Raw genomic sequence first — 23,574 nt, forward strand, 5'->3', positions numbered from 1 at the left:
AAAGCTTCCCCATGTTCTCTTGATATACTTTAGCTTTTTTAGCATTAGCTTCTGCTTTAGCATTAGCTTCTGCCCTCATGTTTTAATTAGCAGTTTTTGGTGCCCACCACTCAGTTTATTGTGCATGTTTGGAGAAATGTTGTTTTTGTGTTTGTGAGGTAAGTCCAACATTAAGTTCAGCAGTGCAGGATGTTTTTCTAAATCATTTCTGCAGAAACAGCTGTTGTGATGTTTCCTTTTCTGTCAGCCAGCAGGAAGATAATCCCGCTGGATGATTAACATTCTGAGCTCCTCCAAACGAATGGAACAAGTTCAGAATCCTTGAACCTGAAATTCAAAGCCGTCAGGTGTTGCTAATGTGTTTCCAATTTCTTCCTGGAATCCTCCAAGTGTAACCTGCTGAAAAAGGGGCATCAATATTACAGCGGGCAACGCTTTTCACCACAATCCTGCCTGTGAGCGTACGAGACAGCTTTCACATCTCATTATGACCCCCATATAAGCAGCAACTGATGCGTCTCTGCTGCTGCTGCCCCTAAACATCGCTTACGGCTACAAAGGCCTTCATATGGCCTCAATCTCTCCATGTCAGAGTGGCAGGAGGATAATCAGAGGTGGCAGAACTGTCTGTCTGAGTGGCTTTCCTTCTCTTTTCGTCCCACCAGCCGCTGCGGCAGATCTGGAAATGTTTCATGTTCACATTGAGCCTCGCATCGTCTCGTGCCTGACCCTTCCTCCTCATCACTGGGTGACCTCTGACCTCCTGGGACTGGGAGGACTCACTCTGAGCTTCTTGTCCCTCAGGGATCCTTCAGATGTGATGATGTCACACCAACCCACCTGAGAAACAGGCCACTGAGATGAGGTCAGAGCTGGACGCTGGGCTATAAGGTGTGTAAAGCTACACAGTCAAAAATAAACACAATAATTTAGGTTATTTAGCCTGCCACAAAATGTGTCATATTTTCACAATATCTTCCACACTAAATATGAAATTAGCAAGTTAAATATTTAGCTTAAACTAAATACTTATCCATCCATCCATTTTCTAACTGTCCCTACTTGGGTCGGGAGCTGCTGGTGCCTCTCCAGGTAACGTTCTGGGCGAGAGGCGGGGTCACCTGGACAGGTCGTCAGTCTGTCGCAGACTAAATACTTAGTTTAAGCTAAATATTTAATCAATAAACTAAATAACTAAATATAGAAGTGTGTGTGTGTGTTAGCAATCATGTGAAATATGATTGAAGCGTGACGGATGTGGCTGGTGTCACCGGGGAGGCCGCTCATTCTTCTGGCTTTGAATCGGCCCAGAAGCGCAGCTTCACACTCCAACGTCCTGACATTTGTAAGCGCGCTGCAGATAAGAGCTCTTATCCGACCCCCTCTACTCCGCTGCATCCAATCTTCCCGCTGCACATGCTCCTCAGGATTCGCTTTTATTTGGGACAAAATCTGTCTGTGTCACTCTGTCAAATCTCTTTTTTGGATCTGACAGTGGCATAAATGAACCCTGAACAAAGACTCTTTCTGGCTTTTGAAGGCTTTTTTTACTCTCCATATCACACAACATGAATGGTGAATGGGAATATGAAAAACAACAGATGTGGGGCTGTTTTATCAAGTTGCTTTTGAGGAAATCAAAAAAGGGGAAAAAAGATGTTTCAGGGAAAACATGTATATTTAGTCGTTGTCGCTGTTGACAGTGAAGTGGTGCTGGAGTCAGTTTATTTCTATGCTTTCATCTCTGAAACTATCCGGGACATTCTTGGTAATGAAGGCAATACTGCTACTAAAAACATCAGATGATATAAAGAGCATATTTATAACCATATCAACAACAAGGGAGAGAACGACACAGTGGTTTGTGTTTGCGTCATTTTATGCTCTCAAAAACCTAAAATGTTATCTAAAGGTTAGTTTATCATAGTGACTTAATTTGAAAAGTAAAACTTGATTCATTTAATATATTTCTACTTTTTTTTTCAAATTTGATCAACCTGGCTTATAGACTAAACTTAAATTATAATATAAGATGATACAATATTACATAAAATTCAATATGAAAAATTATTTTTAATACAAAAAAAGTCCAGAAAATGGTTGGAAAGACTGCTAACTTGACATTTGTTCAAAAAATAGCTACTGACACCTCCACAAGCAGTCATTGCTATTGCAACTGGCTGTTCAGAGGGCTCTATATCCAAATATGTTAAAATTAGATGGAAGGAAAAAGTTTGGTACAGTGGAACCCCATTAGTCGCAGAGAGATTTTATTCTGCTCAGTTCTGTTTATTTTTAGCTGTTTTAGAGCTTTTTGTCACTTTAAATCCAAATAATCTGCTGCTGGCCACGCCCCCAAACTCGACTTACCATTCAGAAACCATTTGTTACATTCTTTATAGTTGTGCAGGAGGCTCTACTTCTGCTTTTCAAAGATGTACGGTGTTATAATTGCGTATCTGTTTGCATCCATTTTTGCGTATGAGTGTAAACGTTAACCACAAAACACTTTTTGTGTTCAGCTGTCGTTTTCCAGTGCATACGGAGGTAAAACCAGCTGACCAAACTGCTGCAGATCTGCTTGGGTTGCTAGGTAACGGACTGTGCTTCCCTGGGGTTGCTAGGCAACGGGGCTGGGCTGGGCTGATTTGGTAAATTTTTGAAGCAGCTCATTTTCCAGACACCAAAAAAAATTAACTCGTTGACAAAAAACTGTTTGTTTAATCGCTTAAGTTGTTTTGATAAGCAGTAGAAACCCAAACGGAAGGACAACAATAAGCAAAATGTTAGTTTTGGATAATAGTTCCTCTTTATCCACAATGCCGATTACGCAGCCTCGGGCCAAACGCGATGGAATCTCTTTCTCATGCTTCAAATCCATAAATAGTTAGCAGTGAAAACACGGAGACAAGCTTACAAACTCTCTTCCCATTTCGCTGTCAGGCTGTTGTCGGCCTCGTTAGGCAGATGAATGTAATATTAATCCTCTCGCCGCCGCTGCTCCTATATATCCCTGCCTGGCTCCGCTCCAGCCGAGCTGTCAGACCGAGGGCCCATCCGGCTCCGTCCATTGACGTCAAGCTGGCGTGAAGCATTTGTGTATGGCATCTGCCAAACAGTTATGGTCTGTCAGGCTCCTCTCCCTGTCTGTCGGTGAGTAATTGGCACACAGACGGAACGGGCAGACACATCCAGGCGGATCGTTGTGGTACCTTTCCTTCCCACCTCAGGACCCCCAAGGGGCCCATTTAAGCGCCGATCCTTTGGGCGACAGCCCGCTTGTGTATATATTATAGGCAATATCGAGCACTCCTTCACAAACTTTAAGTGCTGGAATAAAACATAATAGGCAGTCTGGAGCTGGGGCGTAATGGCGCACATTCATTTTCGGGTTTGAAAAGTTTTTCTTCTGCATGGAAAATGACGGAGTGGAATGTTTGGCGTTTGTTTATTTAACAGATGGCATTTGTTCTGTGCTCTTATTAACCCCGCGCCTCCTGCAGCATGCCAGACTTAAAATTCAGGAGCATATGTGGTGCAGCAGGGGTGTTAGTCACGCTGCAATAGCCAAATCCCAAACAGGTTGTAGATGCAGGTCTGCTGCTGTGGACTCTTTTTCTACATCCCTGTTGCTCCGCCGAAGCCGGGGTCCGCGTTGCCGAGGGAGATCCACACGGCAACGGGAGTTGGAGTTACTCACTGTGACGGAGGAATGTTCACATAAAGTTTATTAAACTCCAGTTGGGTTAAGCGTCTGTGAAAAAGAATCAGATTTCTTCTGTTTCTCCTTTTTTCCTACACTTTAGATCATAAAACACTGTAAACACACAATCTTACCAAGTACTCCTTGTCTAGCTTATAGTATTCTTGAAATAAGACAAAACTAACTTGAAAGTAACTTTTTGGCAAGATAAAGAAGCTTTTTTAGTTGATAATTTCGTAATATTTATTAAAATGTACTAGTTCCACCGGTTTTCACTTATAACAAGATACTTTTCCCATAAGGGAAATAATCTGTCAGTGCAACTAGTACTTTTTTTAATCAATATTAAGGAATTGCTGACTTAAAATAGGCTCCTGAAAAGGTACTTTTGTGTTCGTTTTGTCTTATTTCATGTGTATTAAGATATTGCAGTGAGTAGGAACGGTTATTTACATTATTAAAGTAAAAATCTTTCCTGACTGAAAAATTAATCTGTTGATTTGTTGTAACTCCAGAAATAAGTTCCAGCTGTTGCTGCGTTTTATTATAAATGTTGATATTCCTCTGTCAAAAAAAACACAATTGTAGTATTTTCAATAAATAAGAAACGCAATTGAAATCACACGTGAATATGTTTGTTCACGTGCGATAAGTCATTAAAAAACATGACGCACCATCATCCTCCAACTACTTCTTGTTTGTCTTCTGCAGCGTTTCTGCCAGTAGTAACGTCAGTTTGTTGATCTTGTGACTCGTGATGCGATATTTCTATTGCTGTTTTGCAGATTACATGTACTTTGATGCAACCTGCTCCCAGCGCCAAAACTTTTTCAAAAGTGCCATGTTTTCATTCAGCAAATTTATTTTCATAATTTCAGTTTTCACCTTTGTAAGGTCAATGGAGACGCAGCTATTGACCAATAACTGGACGTTCAGACCAGCTCCCGGTCAGCAGAAGCTTTCTAGTTCTCCGGCGGTGAAGTCTCTCATTAGTAATCAGAACCGGTTTGGGTCAGAGACCCGACGGTTTTCCGCTGGGACCGACATGTCCTCCAGTCAGCGGCGCTGAGAGGTCACCGAGAGGTCAACCAACAGTTATCAGCCGCCTCTCGGCTCTTAGCATCTCCTTAAAATAAATTGTGAGTGGAAGTCACAAAGTGTTCTTCCACCATGACACTTCAGTGACCTGAGAAGGCGTGTGTTTTCTCCTCCTTCTCTTTCGCTCTGTCCTTCATCACATGTTGCTACTGGTTTCATCATCATCACTTCTTCATCATCACTTTTCAAGAATTTATAAAAAAAGCTGTCATGAATAATATAACAAAAGAGACTTTTGCTGTTTTGTTTTTACTCAGATTTACAAATCTTGCATAAAGAGATGCAGAATATAAATGATCTCCTGTTTATTACCCAATCAATGTATAAATATTCACAACACTGTGACCTAAAAAATAACCAAAGTATTAACTATTACAATAACTAATAAACCTAGGCTAAAACTAAGCAATGCTTAACAATTAAAAACTAGTAAACACACTCAAAACTGATTTCATCACCTATTAGCCGCTAATGTTAGCGGCTAATAGGTGATGTCCAAACCAGTATTGTATATCAATGGAGAAAATCCTCCAACCGCTAAAATCTGACGCTACTTTGTTTACATTTTATGAAGAAGAAAGTTGCGCTCAGTGTCTTCAGAGGTTTTTGTGTCGTTTCCTTCAGAGGTTCTTGGTGCAGCGCCCCCACAGGCGAGGAGAGGAACAGGGTTTTTGATTAGTTTCTTTTGTGTGACTCAGTGCCGTGTGAAAGTGAACTGCAGCAGCTGAAAATGTAACAAATGGGGCGTGCTGCGGTGGCGCAGGGGGTTAGCACGCCCCACGTTTGGAGGCCTTAGTCCTCGACGCAGACGTCGCGGGTTCGACTCCCGGTCCCGACGACCTTTGCCGCATGTCTTCCCCCCTCTCCTCACCCTCCTTCCTGTCTGCCTATTGTACAAAAAAAATACGAGCCACTAGCGCCGCAAAAACTCTTCGGAGAAAAAAAAAAGAAAATGTAACAAATGTAGATATTTTGATTGCCAAACAGACAATAAGGTGTGAAAACAGAAATACACCGAGGTTTCTAGTTATCATGCAACAATATCTGCAAAATATAAATGAGAATAAACATTTCTGCGTTTCCTCACTGCTGCATCTGCTCCCTCCGCACCACCTAAGTTATTTCCACCTTCTCCAACAAGAGAGACTTTTTTTTTGCTCTGCTTATTGGAACCATGCACTGCAGTGGAACTAAAGGACTGAATCAAGCGGCCCAATCCAAGTCTCCACAGGGGTCCGGCAGTACTGAGACCAGAGATTATAGGCACACAATCCCTGTCCTTCACAGGCCTCCAGTGTGATCACAAACACATTCCCTCCATGTAAAACAGAACCAGCACCATGACAGTTTTCCCTCCATGGTGGGGAAAACATCCAGCAAGGTAAAAAGCATGCTGCCCTGAGATTACAGTGGGAAGGATGTGAGCATGAGAGGAATGGGAAAGGAGATCCTGTCATCCACAGGACTGATTTCCACCTCCGAGCAGCCTAGCATTCAAAATTGATGCCAGTCTGTTTTTATTCAGCTTTTCTGCAGATCTGCAGGTGCTGTTGCCACGGAGCCTTTAAATATTTCATGCCCCCCATGACTTTTATGTGCCGGAGAATGATTTCAAGATATCGATTCGGCTCACCAATCAGAGGTCGGTGCCGTTGCCCTCTCGTGTAGACGCCCGGCATTCTCCCCTCATTTTTCTGCCTGATTAATCGATAAATGCCCCTACAATTTTGCCCAATTAGTTTCACACTCTTCCCATCGATTAAGCAGGGAGGGAAAACATATTCCATTTTGATGCACATCAGAGGGAAGTCAGACACCTCATCAGGTGGTATTGATCACAGCCAGCCGCCCTCACTGAACCGAGCGCCGATGACCTCCATCATTAGGCCGCACAGCTGCCGGCGCACGCACTGCAGACAGAATCAGGGTTGCCAGATCTGACTGTTTCCAGCCCAAAAGCAACGCTAAGCCTCTAATGAAAGTCATGTTGATAGCTCCAGATGTGATTAATCTGAAGATTTTAACGCGTTAATATTACGTAACGCAGATTAATCAAACAGCTTTTCTCCTGACTCGTTCGCAGCAGAGCGAAGGTTTCTGCAACATCTTTCTGGGCACACGCTGGTCCGTGGTTGTGCACAGAAATTATCACCTCAGCACCACAAAAACATTTACAATCTGCTGCTGAGCGCTCAGGTTTTCTGGTTCTGCTCTACAGTCAGAAACAGAACCAAACATGGAGAAGCCGAGTTCAGCTTCTATGCTCCACAAATCTGGAACAAACTTCCAAAAACGTAATCATAATCAGTGAAACATTACTCAACATTTTGATGCGTAACGACGACACTGTCATGGTGTGAGTCTTCAGTGTGTTTATTTTTGAGTTTCTTTGTCCCTGAGCCTCCGTGTTGTCCTGTTCTCCCCTTGACTAGTTCCCAGGTGTGTCTCGTTCCCTGATTACCTCCTGTGTATTTAGCGTCACCTGTGTCTCTGTGTCTTTGTCGGGTCCTCGTCGTGTCTGTCCAGTTTCCTGTTGCCACTTGTTGAGAGCTTTTGCCCCCACTCCTCTGTGCTGCCTGGACTTTGTGTTTTTATTTCTGGATTATCCTTCTTTATTGAAACATCATCTCACTCCTACCTGGGTCTCAGCGTCTGCCTCCACCACCGCGACTCATGACAGACACTTGACAAAATACAATGTTCAATTGTTTTCTTATTGTTATTGACATTTTTATTTTTATTAAAATTTTGCTTAAGTACGAGTAAAGATACTTTATAATAAAATTACTCAAGTAAAAGTAAAAAATACACTGAAGCAAAAATACTCCTTAAGGTGTGTTTCCCCAGAAAGTTACTCAAGTAAATGTAACTAGTAACTATTTAACTCTGGTTTTACAATATTACAAACTTTTTAATGCTTGATTAACCAATCACTAATCATTGATGATGCCACATCGACAGGGAGATTTCAAAATAAAATAACTATTAAGTGCAACAAAATGGCATTCTATTAAAAGTTGTGTGATTTTTATAGAGAATTTTCCTCTGAACTCTTTCTAAAAACGAAAAGCAGGCCAGGATGGAAGAAACCCGCCCAATCTGGCAACGCTGGTCGCCGCCCCATCATCTGATGCCTCCTCCTCTCTTGTTTGTCTCCTCACTCGTTTTGTGCTGTAATCAGATCATGGCGCCCCCCGCTGGTGTTAATGGAGGTGAGAGTCGGCCCAGGGTGTCAGGAAGAATCTTACCTCTCAGGTGCTCGCCTGCCAGTAATGAGGACGGCACAGTCAAAGCCCGGCCTCCCGCTGTGACAGACACAGAACAGGGCATAATGAGGAGCGTGTGTAAATGAAAGAAAACCGAAAAACAGAAGAACGGTTAAACTCTGGGCTTGTTCCAGCAGCCGTTAAGGTTGGCATTAGGTGATTACAGCTGCAGGTCAAAGGTCATTCAGACTGGATGACACCAGATATTTACATTCTCTGGATACATAACTTTTGTTTCTGTGTCTCCATTGACCATGAAATTGCAGAATTTGACATTTTGAAAATAAATTTGCTTAAAGGAAACAAGGCAACTTGGAATCGTTTTGTCCTCCAGGATGAGTTTTTTTCTTTTTTTTGGCTGTATCAAAACTGGTTTATTTTTGCAAAACTGTAATGTAAATAATTTTTTTACGCATCACACAAGTCAACCGGAAGTTTCCACTGGCATAAACCAAGAAGAAGAAGAAGACAGGAAGTAGTTGGAGGCTGATACCTCAGCGTGTTTTTTTTAATCACTTATCACGTTAACAAACTCATTCATGAGTGATTTTAATTACATTTCTTACTTAATAGAAACGCAGCAATTGCAACATTTTGTTTCTTTTTAGTTGGAAAGTTTTGAACATATTTGAAATGGAAACGCAGCTGCTGTCTAAACCTTTCCATTTTTGTGTTGTTCAGCAATAAACTTGCATTATTTGTTAAACGCCAGAATAAAAATATATTATTTCTTGTATAATTTGGGTGAAACAATAATTTGCTTCCAGACACCCACAAACATCTGGGTTCAGTGATGTGGTGCGAATGTACATGTGAACACTAGCCAGTCTACTCTGAAAGCAGGAAGTGGACTACAGAACAGGGCATTCTGGGTAAATACAACCAAAACAAACCTGTTAGCCTAGCGCTAGCAGGAGAAATGACTTGTGATCATTAGGCAAAGACAAAAGAGAAATCTAGCGTCACTCCATTTTTGTTTACATTTTATGAAGAAGAAAGTTGCGCTCAGTGTCTTCAGAGGTTTTTGAGTTGTTTACGTCAGTGGTTCTCTGTGCAGCGCCCCCACAGGCGAGGAGGGGAACAGGTTGCTCAAAGGTTTGTGAAAGATGTAACAAATTTTGCAGGTTTGGTCCCAAATCAAATCGAGTCTACCGGAATTTCAGGAAAACAGCCTCAGACAGAAAACTTTTAAACCAGTTTACATGATATGATTGGATTGAATTTTCTTTTTTATTTTAAGTGCCTTGAGACAAAATATGTTGTAAATTGGCGATATTTAAATAAACTGAATTGAATCAAAGGGATTTAAAATCAAATGTCTCTAAAACTGCATAACCTCCCAGATGTTTACTGTAGTGCAGCTGACAGCTCTTTTTTATTTTACTCCTTTAATAAAAGCTTTCTTTTCCATATAGTCCCATAATTACCAGTAAGAGCCGTTGTGTTTAAATGAATGTCCCCAGTATGGAGAGGAGCAGAGCCGGGGCAGCGCTGGTCAATACGGACAGACGGATCAATATGTGAATGTTCCTGTTATTATTCAAGTAATGCATGTTTGTTTAACGCGCCTGCCTCAAAGCAAAGCAGGAAAACCATGTCCATTTCATTAGCTGCGTATGTTTGCTTATTTATTAGCGCGGCTCTCATTATGCATGTGTTAAACATTAACCACAAACTCCAGACATCCAATAAGAAGAACCTGCATGTGGTGCTGTTCCCCAATGTAGATCCTATAATGATTTAAATCCTGCTGTATGTTTTTCCAGCTACATCAGAAAGCGTTAGCGCTCCCCTGCACAGCTGGTGGAAAACGTGTTTACTTTCCCTGACCTTTAGCAATAAAACCATACTGTGCTTTAAGCTTGTTGATGTGTGAAAACTTTCAACAAAAAGCTTCATGAGACCTCTTTAGTTTGCATCGCATCTACCTTTGATGGGAACTATATAAATTATGCATGGGCTGAGCATTAGGGCTGAATTTAAACCCCAGTGTTGCACGCCAGCGCCTCCAGATATCTGAACACACAATCGATAATTCTCCATCAGGTTTCCAAGAGGCCCACACAGCCGTCTTTGAAGCTGCCTGACAAGCTAAAGCCGGCATAGTTTCTCCTCTGCTAATGGCCGGCCTCATAGGACAATATGGCGGATATTCCTGTATTATTTAAGGGATTTTAAAGGATCAGTTTTAAACTTCGTTTTAGTGGCAGAAAGTAACGGCCGGTGAGTAAGAGTCCTCGGAAAGCAGCGGCAGCCGAAGCGAGGACGTGAAATCCATTTCGGTTCTGGGCTTTAAACTGATTGCTGAAAGCGTAGGTAAAATTCACTTTAAATCCTTTAATGTTTCAATCATTTCTTCTTCTTTGCTGCTTTTCGCTGTTTCTCAGTTGGAGCTGTGCCCTTCAGTGATGTTCTCACAACACAGCCAAAGTTGGGAGATTTAGACAACGTGCTAATGAGGCAGGACTTCTGTTTTTAATTCCTACAACAAGCCATTGATCATCCTGCAACACGGCTGTGTTTGCATCCCTTTGTGTCTCATTTAGGCCCCGCTTTGATGGAAACACTGATTCTACCTCCAACAAAAGGCTCTTCCCACGAGAAGACGCTCCAACACTCGCATGAAAAGAACTTTGCTTCACTTTTTACAGCCTTTCTGTGTCAGGCTGTCTGTGTTTGTCTGATTTTCAGATGTAAAGTCGCCGTCACGTCTGCAGAGGGTTGCTTACATGCTGCAACTTGGAGGAAATCTACTGCACTGCAAAAACAAAACATTTTACCAAGTAATTTCTGTCTGGTTTTAATGCAAAGATCTCAGTGCACTGAAAATAAGACAAAAGTAACTTTTCACCAGGAAATAGGAGCTTGTTGTAAGTCAATAAATCAATAATTTGTTAAAATTGATGAAAAAGTTCTAGTTCTGATGGCAGATTATTTCATTTCTAAATATTAAGTTATATATAACTTTATATATATATATATAAATAACTTGAAGGTGGAACTAGAACTTCAGTATTAAGGAATTTACTGAAAACAAACTCATATATACTGGTGAAAAGTTAATGTTAAAAGTTTTAGGACTGATAAGATTAAAGTCACAACTTTCATGCAAATGTAAAAAAAAAAAATCAGTTTTTGCAGAAATTCAAAGAAAGAAAAGTCTAAAAACTATTTTTGATAAATGTCAATTTAAACTATTTATGTTTATCTTGTTTAAAGTCATAATTATCCAGTTTGTTAAATTTTTGATCTTGCTTCCAAATATTTGGCACCACTATAATTTCTCGACTTTCATTCATAAACGTTGTTTGGAAACAAACTAATCCCTCGTTTATGGCTGTTTATGTACTTAAACTGTAAATAATCCATCCTGTTATCCAGACACAAAACATTTTCAGGCTACTTCAGGTGCATAAAGCAGATTTACTGTATGCAGTTCTGACTCAGTCAGTGCCCATAAATGGAGCTTTGACAAGCAACGTGATAACATAAAGTTGTCTTGAAAACCAAGTCCTGATTTATTTCTCAACTAGAAAAGAAATTACTAGATTAGACAGAGAAAGGATTTGATTGGAAACGTTTAGTTTCCTGACATTAGAAGCAGTTTAAACCAGATTAAAGTTTTAAGATCTCACCTGACCTGGATAATAAAGGTTTATTTCAGTCTGATAACTCTGAAACTGGATTTATGACTCATGCAAAGTGAAATCAGCCTTTAGCTCTAATTTTTTGGAATCAAAATCACAGATTTTGAGGTGTTAATTTAATCCATTTATTGAAAACATTAATATTTCCATTAATGGATGATGGTAAATGTGACTTTTTGTTACTCGCCTCATCAATCATGGACAATAACCTGAATTCTGGTTATTGTGCTCTTATTAACCCCAAGAAAGGCTGAGGCAGAAGTGCATTATACTGCCACCTACAGGTGGGAGTTAGCATAACTTAAACCTGATGCTTTTGACATTTTTTGTTGAAAACTTGCAATAAACTCACGTCATTCATTTGATTTATACAATATTATTTAAGCTCACACTTGTTATCTTGAAGATTTAATTTATGTGTGTGGAGGGCCACAATACAAGCAGCGGCGGCCGGATTTGGCCCCTGGGCCTCAAGTTTGATGTTACATGAGTTTGATTTGAAATCTCAGTGCAGTCTGTAAGTTTGAGCTGTCGACTCTTTCTTTGTTTGGGTTTGTTTGGTGGGAGTTTAGCTGAATTTCTCTCCTCTGGATTCACATTTCATAGGAGAATCCCCCGCTGACAAGCATTTACAACCAGCAGCGGTCAGAAGGGAAGAGCTTGCAGTTGGATTTCCTCCCTAACCAAACATGGCCACGGTGAGCATGAAGTGAAACAGCGAAGCGACTGTCAGGCGAGACAGCGGAGCGAGAAGAGAGGCAGCAGGAGGAGAAAGCAGAGATATAAACAGACTCCCTGTAACAAGTTTGTTTTTTCAAGGTGTCAGCTTCCACGGCCAAGTTTACACTTATCTGTGAGGTCTATCCTGTGTGCTTTGGCGAGCGGCCGCGCTGCTGCAATAAATTTCACTGAATGCAATGAACCGTTAATTAGGCTGGCAAATGGAGCTTGTAATTTGGCAGAAGCGAAAGCCGCAACACTTTGAATTGCAGATAGAGGCGCTGAGAAACTCTGCAACTGTTTTGTGAAGTCCAGAATTTGTTGGAGTTTGTGCGTTTCTCTGTAGAAATACCAAATGTCTGGCATGGAGGCGACGTTCAGGCAGCTGTTTCTTTTTGCCGGTTTCTCTTGGCAGTTGTTTCTTTTGGGTTTTTGTCTCAGACTGGATGAAACTCTTTCCAATCGCTCAAATGGTAACAAAATGAATCGAGCCAAAGCAGTGAATCAGCAAAGAAGAGCTGGCTGGGCATTCATTTCCAAAAACTCAGGAGCTTTGTGATCAGCAGGAGGCTGATACAACAAGACAGGATTTATTGGGATATTAAATACTCTTTGTAAAGAATAAAATCAATACATGTAAGAGTTTAATAAATTAGAATATTATTGGCACGTCAACTCATTTCAGTAACTCCATCACCAAGTTAATCACATTATATAGACTGATGTTTTAATGCACTTATTTCTCTTAATTATGGTGGTTTTCTGCCTTTAAGTTTAGAATATTACATCAAAAGTTGAAAATCTTCAACTTGAAATTCAGAAAATTAAAAAAGAAATCTTAAAAGGAAAAACGACTAGATTTTTGCCAAAAACAAAACCGGACATTTCTGAGCTGCAAAAGACAAGAAATTTTTTAGGAAAAATTGCTGATATTTTGAGATTAATATTAGAAACATGAAAATTTCTGAATTTCAAAACTTAAAAATTTTCTATTTGATATTCTGAAAATTTTCAAAAGTTTAAAATAAAATATGAGTAAATTTCCGTAAAAAAAAGAAAACAAAAAAATACTAGATTAGTCCCAGAAACTTAACAGAAAATCATAGAAATTTATTAGATTAATCTCAAATTTTGAGTTTTGTGGGTGTTTGTCCATTTTTGTGTTAAAAAATATTTTAATTGGTCTGATTTAACATACAAATGTTCAAAGAAACTGAATTTTAGACTTTTCATTAACTAAATAAATCAAAAGTCTTGAAATATTTCTCTCTTTTTTTTGCTGAATTACTGAGATAAATCAACTTTTTAACAAATTTCCCATTTATTGAGATGCACCTGGTTTGTAATCTTCTTCCCTGAGTGTAATGCGTGTTCAGACTGCTATAGAAAGGTCAGTAAAATGAGGTCCTGCTGGCTGGATTCCAGGTAAAACATATAGAAACCAGACACATGCAGAGACTCTGTGCCCTGGGAATCCACAGCAGTACTGCAGGATCAATTACTGCTTTGGTTGCTGCAGGGGTCAACCTGCATCAGGTGTCAGGGGAGGGAGGCAGATCAATGCAGGGGGTGCAGAGAACCACGCTGAGGCTGGACTGGGTGGGAGTGAACTCCAGCACCCAGGGTTTCTGCAGATCATCACAGTGGGATGCTGCTTCAGTCGGACCGTTCTGAACAGAACCAGGCAGCAAACCTCAACCACCAGTTCAGAAAACGTTGGTCCAAATCCGCCATCTTTGAAGCTACTATCAAAATGTTTTGGTTCAAATCTGAGGCGCAAATAAAATGTATTGATGTTTCAGATCATTAATGTTTTAAAATGACAACAGTGACAATTGTGAAATGAAACTAATATTGAGAAACAGAAGAACTACAATTTTTTTTTTCCTTTAAAATTCCTTAAGCTCCTACTTTTCACTTGCAAACAGTTTTTGCACAGATGTGATTTGCAGTGGATGCTGTAAGCAGCAACTGAAGGGGATTTGGTTAGCTGGCTAGTTGGTTGTTTGGGTTTGTGGTCCATAAAGAATTCACATCAAGCTTAATATTTAACATTCTTTGTACGTAATATTCTATTAAAATATACATTTAATCCCACACTTGTTTACACCCCTTGGAGATTTCGATTAAACTAATCTTTTTTATTTAATTTTAATCTTTTTGAGCAACATGTTTCACCTGGAGGCAGAATTAGCATCCAGCCAGAGCTAAAGATTAGGGTGATGGTAAAGAGGTTCAGCTCATCACCAAACATGAATCATTAAGACAAAAAGGAACAAAAAGCTGCTCACTAATTACAAGGAGGAACCTCCAACTTATTTATTGCTGAATTTCTCATTTATTTGGCTCACACACTGAAAAAGAAAACCAGGTCACAACAATTTTAAATTACTTCAGTCAACATGTTCAGGTAATTTTTTTAATTCCTCACATTTGGGCACAAAACAAAATGGCATTTGTGAAGAATAACAGGAAGAACACCATGTAAGATCAATTTATTCTGTACAAAACTGTGTGTGACGTCCTGAGATGGAGTCGTTACAACAGCAACCCAACAAGTTAATCTGTCAAACTTGTAAATATTTTAAACATGAAGCCAAACCCCAACCTTAATCTTTTCCCAATCAACAACCCCTGCAGTTCAAGCGAAAACACTTTGAGGCTCTTTTTGACAGTTCAGACTCTGTTGTTTCAGAAGCACTAATGATGTTCTTTACATTAAACGAACATCAAGAAGCGGCGGCGGCGGCGGCGGCGGCGCTCCTCCCTGCTGTGTCTTCACATCACAGGGCAAAGAAAGCCTCCATAAGCCAGAACTTTACAAACCCAAACTGAATTAATCTATATATTATTAGTATGTTATTTATCACAACTTCTTCTTAACTTTATTGCGTAAAACAACATCGAGCTGAATCCAGAGTGAAAGTGGCCAGAAGATTTCACTCACGGCCTCCAGCAGATTAAAGTTTCTGAAATCTAATATTTGAAGGTAAAAATCAGGAATATTCTTCATATTCGCTGGAGGGTTGATTCCCAAACCGTTCAGCTTCAGTGAAACAAGCTGAAGTTGTTTCACTGAATTAAAGTGTTTTTGCAGTGTATTTGTTGTCCTCAAATACACTGCAAAAACTTACCAAAGATTTGGTCTACTTTCTTATTGAAATATCTTCGTCCACCTGAAATAAGACAATACTAACTTGAAAGTACCTTTTTATCTCAATAGGAGCTTAATTAAGTCAATGATCTAACAAGAGATTTGTCCCATATTATAAATTAAACTTATTTTACTTAAAAACCAGCTTTACCTTTTTCATCAATATTAAGGAATTATTGACCTAAATTATGCTGAAAAGTTCCCTGTTAGTTAGTTTTGTCTTATTTCAAGTGTAATAAGATATTTGCATTACAAACTAGATAAAAAATGCTTGGTAGGATTTTGTGTTTTTGCAGTGTATTTGTACTGAGTCAGTTAAACAGGTATGGTGACATCTCAGCCGGTTTATTACTTTTATTTATCTGTATGATGTTTTTTGTCTCTTCTGACACTGATAGCATAAATATGCTTTACCAGTTTATTCTTCCTTTCAATGAAGAATCATCTGGAAGTAAAAACATGGAAAAAATATTTTCTAAAACACTCACAAACATAAATTCTCCATTAAATTATTTTTACTGCAACTCTATCACAAGATTAATTGAACTATTATGCTAAATGTTATTATTTGTGCTATAATTCTTCAAAATAAATAGTTTTGTTGCAGCCATTATGACTGACTTACTACAGGTAAATGTTGCTGGGTGTCTTTGCCACCTGTTCTCAACATTCATAGAAAATAAAACACACATCTTTGTAATTCTTCATTTAAAACTTATTTTACTCTCAACAAAGACTCAAAAATGGCAATAAACTTTATGTTAATATATTTTTATGGGCTAAGTTTGAAAATATTGCTGTTTCCCCATTAAAAACAACAGAAACTACATTTTATTGAGGCATACACAATGTTTTATTTGCAGAACATCTGTGCAAAACAATCTGCTTCTTTAAATGACTTTAATTACTATAATGCATCAGTCTGTGCATTTATCTAAAGTTCATCTGAAAGCTTCTGCTTCTCTATTAAGGTAACAATCACCATTAATTAACCAAAATGCTAGAAAATGTCAATATTTTCTCAGGATTATTAAAGAGAATTAGAAGAGAAACAAATCAGATGAAACTAACACATCATCTAAAGGTTATTAGGGAAAAAACAGTTACTATGAATCAATGATCAAAATCAAATCTGCTATGAATCAGCTGACATCTTCTCCCCATTGATTAGCTATGATAAGAGAAACAGAATATAAATAAGGTTCAGACTATTTATCAACGCAAAGCTAATAAATCATTAAAATAACACTCAAGCTGCAGTAATTAAAGTGGATTAAGTTTAAAAGAAAAGTGAAGAAGCTAAACTTTACAAAGAAAACTGAGTTTCTTTAAATCAAGGCTTAAAATTCACCTGCTAAGAGCTGCTTTTGATTCATAATAACTGGAATATTGATCAATATATTTGATGTATATTTTCTGGCAATTTTACAAAATATGTTTATTTGTTTTATAATTGTTCATTGTGTTTTGTTTTTGCTTCAGATTGGTTACCAAACTGTCTGCTTTTAAACTCAAACATCAGATTTCAGTTTTTCAAATGTTAGTTTAAAATGTAACATTTGAATAAAAAGCAACACAGTCTGGAGAACAATGCAATGCAATCAATAAGCTTTAATAACAGTGTTGTAACTATAAATGATCTTCAATAAATAGTGGTGGGACTCAATTAAAAATCAATAATTAATCACGGTTAATCAATTGTTAATGGACAAAAAACCTTTTTTGCTGCTAAATTATTGAATAAATAGACATATGAGCTCAGCATCAAAGATGCTGATTGTAAAATGTTTTTTATAAAGTTTTGCTTTCAAGTGTTTCAGGGATTCGTGTAAATTATTAGAAAAGTTGCTAGAAATCTGGACATTAGCGTTAGCTGCTACGTGTTTAGCATTGAGTTGCTATTTTAGCTTTGAATAGTTTTGCTACTAGGCTAATTCCTTTTAGCACAACTTGAACACAACAATAGTCTTTCCCAGGGTTGCAGTCAGGCGGGTTTTTGAAGCATAAATGAACCAAAGTGGGTCAAGAGAATCAACTTTGTCGTCCAAGCGACTAGCGGATGACGTTCAAAAACAACGGTTCCAGTTTGGGACTTTCGTTTATTTAAAATGAGAAAAAAACAAGTAATTGTGCTAAAATCTTTAGAGAGTTAATCAAAATTAACCCTTTAAATATCTCTATTATATCTAGTAAAACTATTTCTGTATTACTGGCTCTGTAGCTTTTGAATTTCTGGTGTTCAGTAATTTGTTACAAACTCTGCTGCTCCCTCCTTTTTACATTATTACCCAGCATCACCGTCTCTTCAGGATTTCCTTTTCGTTTCTCATCCTTCCCACTCCCCCTGTTTTAAATGGCCTTTCTCCACTCAGTTTAATTGGAGAGTGTGAAGTTTGTCACCATCTCATTAATGTCTAAGTCTCTGCACGCTCCGGCAGTTCTGCTCCAGTGGGCACATCTGCCCAGGCTCATCCAAGCAGCCGCAGAGGTGTCAGACGCAGAAAGAGCCACACGCATTTGCCCATATGCACCAGCTAGGTATTGTCACTTGGGCTATTAAAAGTAAAGCTGGACCGATTATGATCCCATTCAGAGAGAGAATAGCTCTCCTGACGTGAATGATGGCACATCATATGGCGCCGGGTGGAGAGGGAGTTTCACTGGTGATGGAGGGGAAAGAGAAATGACAAGAGAAGATGGAGGGAGATGTGCAGGTACAGAAAGTCGTGAATAGAAAAACTGAAAAGAGCGGGCAATGAATGATGATGGCTCCTATATGGCTGGACACTCTAATCATGCACCTGGAAATTAGGAAAAAATGCTTGAAAGGCAATGAATGCATGCACAGAATCACTATTAAAATGATCATTATAGAAGTAAAGTGAATGATTTAGGCGCCATCTTTCATGTGGTTTTATTGGAAATGGACTTTCTCTTTAGTTTTCTCTGTTCCTCGTCTCCAGTGTAAGTTTGTCCAAAGTGCCTGGAATTTGTATTTGTTAAAACTGAAGACATTTGCACGTTTCTGCTGGGTAAATTTTGTATTTAGCGTTTAGCATTTTTGCTAACTTTAAACCGTTAAAGTTAAATTTTCTGGATAAATTCTAAAACGCTAATTTACTTTGCTTTTTTCCAGTTGATTAAAGTTCGACATCTGTGTTGAAGTTTTGATTATAATTTGTCAGTCAGTCGTTTGTATTGATGCTCTTATTTTGAAGTCTGTTTACGCATCAGTTCTATTTCCTCTCCTCACTTTAATTCCGTACCCAGAATGCATTGCTCTAGCTCTAGGTAGGAAGGTGTTGAATAACAAATTTGAGTCTGTTGACTTTAGCATTTAGCTAAATACCATATTAGCATAGCGCTTTAGCGTTAGCAGAACTAATGGTTATATTGAATGTTTTAGGACTAAAGCATCTAACTCTTTAGCTAGCGGTGCTCACAGCTGCTTTTTGGTATTCACAGCCTGAGTTATTTTCATCTTACACTAATCTTTAAGTTTAGCTTAACAAACATTAATAAATGATAAAATGAACATTTTGTGACCTTATTATTCAACAGATTAAACTCAAACTATAGAAAAAACCTTGTGTGAAAGGATGTCCAGTAATTTTGATTTCCTATCGGATTTCATCCAGTTTAGTAGACTAACAGAATATTTGCCCCTCACGTCTGGTTGGAAACATCTGTCTCTTGCTTTCTGGACCTTGGTTTCTCTGCCAGCAGGCCAGATAAATGTCCAGCTCCTTATCTTCCTGCTTTAAATAGGGAGAGGGACGAGGCAACAGGTGCTTGCTCAACAAACTTGGTTGTCTGGAGGGACGAGTCGTTGGATCCCATCCAGGAACAAACAGAAGTACATAACGGATAAAAGAACGGGGCTTAGCTCCAGGGTTTATCTATGGGAGATTAAAGAGTGGATGATAAGGGAGCACAATCTCTGAGGAGACAATCCTGAGTCGTTCTCTCAGCCGACAGAAGAGGAACCTGGTGTTGTCGTCTGTGTCTGTTCTTCCTCAGTCTGACGGCCATTTTAAACTTCAGCAAGTCATAATCATGTCTCAATAAGCTTCTACTCAATTATCTCTGAAAAGGCAACTGAACAGGAAGAATGTTTTCCTGTCGGTAGACTCGGTTCGATTGGTGACTAAAGTTGTGACATTTCTTCCATTTTCAGCTGCTGCGGTCAAACCAACCAAACCCTTTGAGCAACCTGTTCCCCTCCTCGCCCTAGACCTCCAGTATTCGGCTACAGCTGGCCACAATTTGCTAAAAGCCACGAAATAAATCTCAATATGCATTAACTCACTCACAGTGAAAGCCATCTTAGCATTAAGCAAAAACAAATGAGAAGCATTTGTTCTCATATTAATAGATCTTAATATGCATTAATAGACAATAAAACCCATCTCAGCATTAAGCAACAACAAATGAGAACCACTGGTCAAAACAATAAAACTAAACCAATCTAAATTACACTTTAAGAAACAAACCATTTTCAAACTGAACCCAAAAAAAGTGAAAATAAAGTAAAGATCATAAGTATGTATGTATATTAGGTTGGGTATATATGGTGAGAAGCTGACTTTAACCAATAAACAAGAGCAAGAGAATCATTGTTTTATTGACACTCTGTTCTCCTCCATAACTGTGGAGCTAAAACTGTAAAATAAGCTTTCCTCGTCTCAGCAGCAGTTACTTACCCCACAGTAACGCCAACCTGTATTGACGACTCCACAACAAGTGGCCCAGTGAAATGCATTTGTGCTCATTAATGTCAACATATTTCACTGTGCCTGATACTTGTTTCACACTCTGCAGAGCAGAGGATTCACATATTAAAACCGCCCTTCAAGACTTTGGGACAGCTCTTGTAATAAAGGATTCGAATAAAGCATTCCTGGTGGAAATCACAAGCGTACGGAGGAGGGCGGCCGCGATGTAGAATGCCAGAGTAAAACTATGAATATGTCAGCTGTTTTATTTTTTTGTCCTCGGTGGAAAGGTTTATTTAAGTGGTTTATTGGGTTCCTGCTTCTTTGGGGTGGGAGGGGTGAGGGACAAAGGAGAGGAGACAGAGGGCATTTATGAGATTAATACAAAGTAAACTTGTGGTTTAAATGGCCGCCCCTACAGAGGACCTCACCCGTCAGCAAGACGCAGACAATGGGAGAAACAGGGCGGGGCGTTGGCTTCACAATCAGCTCAGGGATCTGATAGAAAAATGCTGTCAAGTAATCCAAGCAGGATGTATTAAGTGGTTTTAGGAAAAATGAGGAGCAGGAGCGAGAGAGGGACAGAAAGTCTCATGTCTCCATTATCTTAAGTGCAGAGCGACTCTGGAGGCCGAGCGTCTGACATCCATGTCACATGTATGACTCCACGCATGACGCTGCTGCTTGATAATTTACTTTATGGTACAAGCGTAAGGTCATGGTCTTTCAAGGGTAGAAGTGAAACAAAGCTAAAGGCACTGAGCTCCTGATCAGCCAGTAGCTGCGTTTCTGTTACACAAAACCTTGTTGATATTCTGCTCATGTCAAAAAACACAATTTTGCATTTGCTGTTTCCATTCAATAAGAAATGCAATTAAAATCACATGTGAATAAGATTGTTCACTCAAAACACATGAAAAAAAACATGCAGTGCCATGATCCTCCAACTACTTCCTGTCATCTTCTTCTTCATGGTTTTCAAATCTTTGTCACAAAAAATGTGTTTCTGTTTATTTGTGAAATAAACCAATTTTGATGCAGCCAAAAGAACAACTTTATCCTAGAGGCAAAACTTTTTTATCAAAAAAGGAGTCATTTTTCAACATTGGCATTTTTACATTAAGCTAATTTATTTTCAAAATATCAAATTGTGCCGTTATATGTCAGTGGAAATACAGCTAATGTCCTTAATACTGTTGTCTTATTTTCTGTCTCAGTAGTAGTAGTTCATTTTTTTAAAAAGAAAAATTTTATTTCTTAGTATTATTTTTGGCTTATACTTATTTTCTTTGATACTTTTTAATATGTGACAAATGTAAATGCAAAAAACACCATAATTAATTTCTCTGTTGGAGTAAATTAATGGGAAGCAGATGTGCTGTGCTGTGCTGATCCAGTGATCTGTGATCGCTTATTCTGGTCTTGGGAGTTAAAATCCACAGAATAATTCATTACATTGATAACACACATTTTCTTTAATGTTACCTCTCTATATAGTATTTATAGAGTGGTAGTTTTTATGTTTTGAGAGTTTATTTACCTGTCGTGTCTCGATTGGTTTGGTCTGAACTGATGTAAGGGAAGTGACAGAAGAGGCCAAGCGGTGTTACTTCTGTCCATCTGTAATCTGTTAAACTCTCAGAGAAATGTTCCCAGAGGTAAAATCCTGTCCTCTGGATTGTTCTTGGGAGGCAGGAGAAGACTCTATCTGAGAATCAAACATCCGACACGGTGATAAAGAATCAGGTGGGAAATGGCACTTCATCACTCAGAGGGAGGCAAACTTCATCTGCCACTTTAGATCAGGCGCTTTGTGAGAGAACGGCTGCAGTAAACCCAGAGGGAGAGTTTCAGCCTCTTCATGTTAGCCATGCATAGAAACAGCTGGATATTAGGATCCATTTGTCCAGAGACAAAGATTTATTGAGCTATGAAGGATCTACCTGATATGAAGTATAAGGCAACATGCTTTTCCACTGGGATTTACTGGATATTCCTCAAGGTTTAATGTTTTAAATATAGTTTTCTGTAGTAGTTATGAAAAATTCACTTTTTGAACATTTTTTAAAATTCCATTTGAGTCTCAGCTGCATCTAAAAACAACCAAAGCTCTTAAATTCAGTCACATTGCCATCACTATCTACAATAATTCTTTGAAGAATGTGAGTTAATATGAGTTACAACAACATTCAGGCTGCGTTCACTCTGCATCCTGAAGTGACCCAATTCTGACTTTTTGTCAAATCTGATTTTTTTGGCGGTTCTGTTCATACGTTTCTAACCTTCTGTCTGTAATTTTTCTGTCCGCTCTGCTCTGATTGGTCGACTTCTTGACCCAGATCAGCCATTATGCAGATGTGATTTGTAATGATGTCATCAGCTGAGAGGAGAAAAGTCTGAACTGCTTCAGGTCGTCTCTGTTTTCTGGGAGGAAAGAGACAAATCTTTTTGCTTTGGACTCACTGAAGGTTACAGAAAAACAAGGAATGACTTTAATGTGAATAAACTCTGAAAGAAGAGATGTTAACGTTTAGCTTAACTTCCATTCCTGCAGCGCCACCTATAGATAAAAACTGACTCAGACATGCAAACTGCTGACGTTCTGGTTTCACTCACAGCATTTCTAATCTGTTTTATTGCAGGTTCTGTCAATAGCAGCTCTAACTAATGAGACGATTATGGAGTGACGCATGGCTCTGCAGAGGACAGGCCCAACCTGGGCCAGGAAATGAGAATATCACCTCAGTTTCAGTTATGTATATTAGCATAACTGGTTTAATTTTATGTTTTTGTTAGTCAGCTACTTTACTTTCAGGGGGTTTATGTACACAGGGGCTCCCCATGCTAATTAAACACAAACCAATTACAAAAGCTAATCATCTAAATGATTTACAAAGTGTCCCTTCTGATGTTCACCGGAGACCAAGCAGCAACAGGCAGGAAGGTGTGAAACAATTATCTGCTCAAAATGCTGCAGAGAAACGACAATCTGCAAAATCCTCCTGATAGGAGCTGAAGATCTTTATGTCCAGCTGGTTGATTGTATTTTCTGTTCTGCAATAGGAGGAAAAAAGGGAGAATTTTTGTGTTAACTTTGGTTTTAAAAGTCGTAGCATTTATGCTAAAGGATGTCAATGCTGGTCAGAGTTCTATGCATCAGCAGGACAAAGTTTCTGGTTTGTGCAGCAACAGCTGTGACCAGTGAGTGACCATCAGTGATGGCTCAGTGTGCTTTGCTGCAGGCGAAGTCAGTGACCTTTAAAAAGCCGTG

General features: G+C 39.0%; 1 long non-coding RNA gene across 2 annotated transcripts in view; it reads left to right on the forward strand.

Annotated features, from left to right (window-relative positions):
• Positions 1 to 23,151, forward strand: part of LOC114133831 (uncharacterized) — a 53,517-nt gene extending 30,366 nt beyond the window's left edge. Inside the window, exons 3-4 of one of the 2 annotated variants that reach the window (XR_003593287.1) lie at positions 666 to 891; positions 22,946 to 23,151. This is a non-coding gene — a long non-coding RNA (uncharacterized LOC114133831). Of the gene's footprint in view, positions 1 to 665; positions 892 to 12,320; positions 12,644 to 22,945 lie in introns of those variants that run through there. The other variant, XR_003593286.1, reaches the window with a different exon arrangement.
• Positions 23,152 to 23,574: the final 423 nt, after the last annotated feature.

The sequence above is a fragment of the Xiphophorus couchianus genome, chromosome 19 (assembly GCF_001444195.1).
Source record: "Xiphophorus couchianus chromosome 19, X_couchianus-1.0, whole genome shotgun sequence".
Classification (NCBI taxonomy): domain Eukaryota; kingdom Metazoa; phylum Chordata; class Actinopteri; order Cyprinodontiformes; family Poeciliidae; genus Xiphophorus; species Xiphophorus couchianus.